The sequence below is a fragment of the Pinus tabuliformis genome, chromosome 3_1, assembly GCF_031772625.1.
Source record: "Pinus tabuliformis cultivar Carrire ecotype Pingquan chromosome 3_1, CPIR1, whole genome shotgun sequence".
Taxonomy (NCBI): domain Eukaryota; kingdom Viridiplantae; phylum Streptophyta; class Pinopsida; order Pinales; family Pinaceae; genus Pinus; species Pinus tabuliformis.
Genome location: NC_142301.1, coordinates 361,774,905 through 361,781,771, shown reverse-complemented (window position 1 = coordinate 361,781,771; position 6,867 = coordinate 361,774,905).

The following is a 6,867-nucleotide window of genomic DNA, read 5'->3' as shown; positions in this document are numbered from 1 at the left end:
GATTCAGAATTGAGGATGGAAGAGAGAATGGATAATGGCTGAGAGATTGAGAGATTTCTTTTTGTAATCCACTGTAATTCTGCTTTGATATTTTAATATAAATCTAGTTGCCATTCCATCTTTGATCCTGAAGTAACCCAGCAGCATCCGCTGGCGGCTATGGGCCCAGCCTCTGGTGGAGTACGTGCTGTTGTATTATATCTTTATGCTTCATGTGTGGTTTGATATCTTTCTTTTACTCTGTTCAGTAATCTGATGCACTTTACTGTTTTACATATTAACGCTATTAAATATACTTGATTGGATACTATCGTTATCTGCAACAAGAATGCTATGTTATCATTTTAACTTTGTATCACATTGTTGTTCCTTTTGATAATTAATATAACATTGCTGTTCCTTACAGATTGACATTCGATTACAGATTAACCGTGCTCTATGTTCCTAAATCGGTACAACTGTATGATGTATTCTTAAATTGTGACTGTTGTTTATTCAGGATTGCTGTTCCATTACACTTGCTATTACTCTATAGCTGTGATTCATGCATATTGTATCGAAGCTCAGATTACTGTCCCTTTTAATGATAAGTGTGTTGTGTGCTTGATTTGGATTTTTGTACATTCATATTTAATCTGCTGTTCCATTTCCTGTTATTCGCATTATCTTTGCTTTGGTGTGAAGAACGGTCCGAAACTGTAGTGGGCATTGGCATTTGTTGTCTAGTCCCCAGGATGATGATCTGTTCCTTGATTACTTTTGGTTACATCAGTTTCCAAATGGATGAGTTATTGTTACTGAACCCTTGACTGATACATTGCTTATTTTTCTGAATGAATGATTTAGGCTTCAAGGTATTTTGTTGTTGATTTCCATTAATTAGAGTTTGTTGTTCAGATTCCTTTAATGACAGTTTGTTACCCATTTACTTTGTTGTTCATTTCTGTTGATTAATTGCAATAGTTTGCTTTTAAAGTGTTTTCCTAGTTTACTTTCAATGGCAGCTTTAGTTCAATTTCGATTTCCTTTTGATTGCTTTAAAGCAGGACTATCAACTGTAGAGAACATTGGTTATTGCTTCCTCGTTCCCAGATTGATTGTCTTGTTCCGGTTTGATTTCAATTGCATCAATATCCAGAGGAATGAGTTATTGCTAATGTATCCTCGATTGATGGTTGTTTGAGTGAATGATTTAGTTTAGAACATTTTAGTTTCTTGTTGTTCCAATTAGATTTTGTTTCCATCTTTCATTTACTTTTGCATTTTAAGCACTATACTACAAAACATTACTCTTGAGTAAATAGCCGCCTCAGACTGAGTACACTCTTGAAATAAAAAGCTGTCCTTGGGTTGATAATTAATGTGAAGGTAATTAGGAGTTAAAAAGACACCTTTTTATCGCTCCACACTATTGTTGAAAGAACTAGTAGTACCGAGATTTTTTTGGCTAAATCACCTCTAAACCTGGGTCAGGGCCCAACAAGCGGACATTGTCTTAGCCCTACTAACACATTCACAAGATTGGTAATACAGTAAAAGAACTTACACTTCTAGTAATTCTTTTCTTAGCACTAGGCACCTTTCATGTCAAGATGCACATACAATTCTTACACAATTATATATAAAAATCTTTTTTAACACATCATATATTTGATTAGTTAACTTTTTTAGCTATGAGAACCATAGTGGGAAAAGGAATGCTCCTCCCAACTAATGGGAACTAGTTTCCAGAACCTGATCAAGCCAATTTCACATCCTAGATAGTTCTTTGATAGTGACCACACTGGGTCCAACGTAGGATTCCTCTTGGCAGTGACATGTCTATTCCTTCAATAGTGTCCTATCTTGAGGAATTTAGAGCTTAACAACTCACTCTTTGGGCCTCCTCCAACAGGCTTTAAAATCAATAGAGTTTCATTATGGTTTTCTACTCTCACCATCTTGGTCAATTATTTTCCCTTACTGAGATCATCTATCTCTAGGGAGAGGAAATTCGGGTAGACAACCACATTAGCCCAAGGCCTCCTAACCTTTCACAATTGTCACATAACTATTGCCCATGTGAAATTTTCTTTTAGTACATTTTTCCCACTATAATTTACATAACTGACCATATGCATATTAACATCAAGAAAAAATAGACATTTATGTACATCATGCACTAATATTTGACCCTCAACATGGATCCCATAATCTATAAAAGTAAATTTATATGAATTCATAAATGATATCACATGTCATACATGTGGTATTCATTTCAATTTTTACACATAATAACCATTATGTAATTTAGAAAAAACATTACCATATCTTGCATATCATAACTTTATACCTTCTCATTTGTAGTTTCAAATCACATTGCAATGTTTTACCCTCCAAAAGTTTGTTCCATGTTATTGAAACATCACTATGCTTCCATTAAGACACCCCTATTTAATCACACTAGCAACATTAATCACAACTACTTTTGATTAAAACATACTTTCTACAAAATACTGTTATTTACAAAATATCTTGTCAATTCGATATTTCAACAATGTATAAAGGTATTGGTACTGTTACTTTTCATAAATCGTTTTCAAGTATTAAAATTATGCAAAATAAGGATACATCTTCTAGATGCTATATCAAAGAAACTTTAAAACAAAGCTTCCATGAAGTTGTTTTTCCAAAAAAACAGTTAATCGTTGATATTCCTATAGTTATAAATCATGCAACATGTCATTTAATTTACACATATGCATCTAATCAAAAATCATTATGCAACATTAACAAATTCAAGTCAATCACATAGACTTTTCTTGATTCAACAAATCAGTAATGTTAACAGATTCACACACCATCCATATTTCATTTAGCAATGATAATGAAAACACCAAGTTTCCAAAACATGATGGACATATTTGATTAGATTTACTATGTATTGTCACTAAAGTATTCACTAGCACTCGATATATTTTAAAAGATGTAATTAACATATTTTTCAAATATAAGACGCATACCAGCTAACCTCATCATGGAATCATTAATTTTTAAAATTGTGAAATTTGAACAAACAATGTAATCAACATCATCTGATTACTACTAGTTCTATCAATTGGTAGAGACATTAAATCATTAACTCTAATGGTACAACTATGTGATGCTCCAATTTATTTGTCATCGTCAAGAACTTGTAGTCAGATGTATTCATTTCTAAACAAGTATCCACTTTCATAATCCTTGTAGTTTCTTTCTCACAATATTTTTATGCATAAAATCATATGCAAATCTCTATTCATATAAAACATTGATTTATCATTAGTTTGCAAGTGTCGATAAAAGTTTTGGTAACAATCCAAACAATCCTAGTTCAATAGTTTATTGTTACCAACAGATTAGGGTGAAAGCACGAAGATGGGTTAGGAGGTCGAGATACGAGGAAAACACGCAGGGTTTCTGAGAGTCACAGAGTTTGACCCTAATGGATAATCGCAGAGGAGGGAGCTCCACTCCCTCCTACAAAGATGCAATGGCCAGCAGAGGCAAGTCACATCTGGATAATGTCAGAGGCTCAGAGGAGGAAGAAAGCAGAAATAATGAAAAGGAGACAAATGGAGCAAAGTCCAAGGAGAATGGCAGCACAAAGGACAAAGAGGAAGAAGACAAAAACCAGGGAACAAAGGAAAAAAAACAAAAGGGACCGTGTAGACCCAAAATGAAAATCACTCCAAGAGTAGTATTAAATAATCCTGCTCTGCAGGAGCACAGGGAACATATGGAGACTTACGCCATAATATGCAAATTCATGGGATTATGGCCCACTGAAAAGGCTTTGAAGACATGGATCAACTATCATTGGAAACCGAAAGGAAACATCGATCTGCATCTTGGGTCAAAGGGATTCTTCACTGTGGTGTTTACAAACGTTGAAGACAAGGATAGAATATTCGAAGGAGGACCCTATTTTTTTGCAGCAATTAGTCTCTATATGCGGCCTTGGGTGATGAACTTTGTTCCAGAGCGGGAGACTTTCACTTCAGTTCCTGTCTAGGTAAGGCTCTATTCCCTACCTCTGGATTATTGGCAAACTGAATCACTTGCGGCCATAGGTGTTATAGACATTTTTGTGCCTTACAACATTGAGCATGAAATGTCCATAATCTAAGGGATCCAAAGTCCCTAAACATGTTGTTCCTACCCCTAGAGGAACAAGGCTAACAAACCACAACAATTCACAAAAGTTCTCCACCTGAAACTGCTCAAAAACAAGTCAATTCAGGATCATGTCAACAGCTCCACTGACCATCTGCGCTGAATGTCAATGGCTCCACTGGCTACCTGCACTGAATGTCAACTCCAACACTAGCTACCTACGCTGAGCGAGATTGGACATGTGGCAGACTCATTCCTCAAGGTGTCAGAACCCAGGAAGCTTCCAAAATGACACTTGCCTCAGGGAATTCAACTGGTGATGAGTAAGAGGTTCCAAATCTCCAAGTGGAAGCAAGAACCTCCAAGTGGACTCAAGAACTAACAGAGGGAGAGGACACTAGTCAGATCTCAAGCTGACTCATCCTTTCTCCAAACATCTATATATGGATCTCTCCTCCATGAGATCTAGAGGCTGGAATTTTGTTATTGCAAAGAATTGCTGTTGGTTTGAGATTGGAATCATTGGGTGCTTAATTCTTTGAAGGGAGGTGAAGATAGGAATTCCATTCTGCTGGGAAGGAGATGCTAGATTGGAGCCCTCTGGGTTGTATCTCTTCCTGAACCTTGTTATTAATCAATAAAGCTATCTTGGTTTTCTCCTATATACAGGTGTATCTTTGATGTACGATTGCATTAGTGTATTTGATTTATTTCTAATCCTGAATCATTTATGAATATGAATATCTGTCTTTGTGTTGTGTTCTTCTCTTGTCGCAAGTAGCTGTTCTCTTGTCGCAAGTAGCTGTTCTCTTGTGATCTCGCAGGAATCTGTTGAAGCTGGGCGAGTGAGGAGGCAAGTAGCTGTGAACACCCAAAGAGAAGAGGATCTGGATCGAGGGACGAACGGAAGACACTGGTAAGTCTATTGATCTCTCTTCTTTCGCATTTCATAAAGGAAGAAACCAGAATAGCTGTCTCTGTTTGTTGCTAAGGCACTGTCACACCTTAGGTGGATAGGATCGTCCTGCATAGGCATTTTTCCCCACAACAAATTGGCGACTCCACTGGGGAATTTGTTTTAGTCATTTTATTTGTGTTTCTATCATTGTTTGCCTCATAGACTCAGCAGCAACAATCGAACTGCTTTTGCTATTCTCAGTTGCAAAGTAGACAGTTGCTGCCTTGATCCTTCACTGGATTTTGTCTATGATCTGAATGATGGACTCACAAATGATTTGATGATCCTTTGTGATAGATCTTAGTACCCTCTCAAAGCATCCCTTTGATTGTACCTTGCTTGTGTTTCTGATTTGGCCTAAAATCGTTGATTTTTGAGCAATCTGTGACCCAGAACCCAGTGAGAAACGAGAGTTTCTCCTTCAGCGCGACTGCTGTGAAGGCAGTCTGCATTTCAACGCAGGTCCCGTGAAGGCTACCTGCGCTGAATGTCAAAACCACAGTGTTGAGGTTGCGCTGAACCAGTTTGGCCTTGTGCAGCTGGGGTTCTCTGTTCTCTGTTGCCCTGTTTTGATCTCTGTTTTTTTGCAGCCTGTAACCAGCATAGGTACCAGTCTGATAACTCCTTTTCTCTGCTTAAATTCTGCCTCTTTTTGTACAAAAAGACTGTGAGTGTTTTTATGTGTTTGTGGTGTCATTTACAGTTTTCCTTTGCATGAGTGAAATAATTATCCTGTAGCCCTTGATTCAGATCTGATTGATTGTGATCTTAGGAGAGAGTTCATTGGCTGTTTACAGTTGATTATACATTTGCTTTTGCTTATTGGTTTGAGTTTGTCTCTTTTAAGTGTCGAAACAAGTTGTTTATTTCGAAAGTCGCAAAGTGTTGTAATCTCTTCTACCCTTGTTGATTTCGAAAAAAGTAAACTTGTTTGTACTTGTCATTTAAAAGCAGATTCAAAGTTGTACAAAAAGCTTTCTTTGTAGGCATCAATACTAAGAAAGCGGAAAACAAACACCTGCATTGTGCATTTGCATTTTGATAAGTTTGCATGCTTATTTAGGAACAGTGCATTAGAGTGTGCTGATTGCTCTTTGAGAAAAGATGGTGTATTTCTTTTCCCTTAGTAGCTAGGATTTTCAAAGTTGAAAATATTATAAAGCTTGCTTATCATCTTAGACTGCATTTAGGAATTGTACCATACATCTCGTGGTGATACAGAAAGGCAAACTTCTAAAAAGATCAACTTAAAATAAACTGAATGAACTTAACAACGCTTTGCAACATAACGCACAACATAGAGGTCTAGGCTAGAGACGTGTTCCGGCGTCGTTAAGCCTAGTGACTGTCGATCTCGTGGAAGGTGGGTGATTCCTCCTGAAGGACGATAGCGCTAGTACAGATTGTGCTCCCACGTACTGTCGCATATATATTGGGAGACCCCTATAGGCATATATCCTTTATCCTTAGGAAGCCATGTTGGCCGCCCTACTGATCGCAATGCACTGAACACAGCATTCAGGAACATCGACTGCCCGTACCCTAAAAAGTATTCTGCAGTTTTGCGAAAAGTTTGGCACACCCTCTGCCTAGAACTCCAGAGCAGTTTCTTTTGGCCTTTTCCAGACTCTATAATAGAAAAAGTCCATCTGAGCATTTGTCACTTCGGGCTCGTTAAAACATCGAAGGAGACTAGAGTCATCTTTAGCTTTTTCTCGACTCTTTAAAAGTGAAAAAGCAAGTTGTGTCTAAAGCGTTGTTAACAATTTATTTTA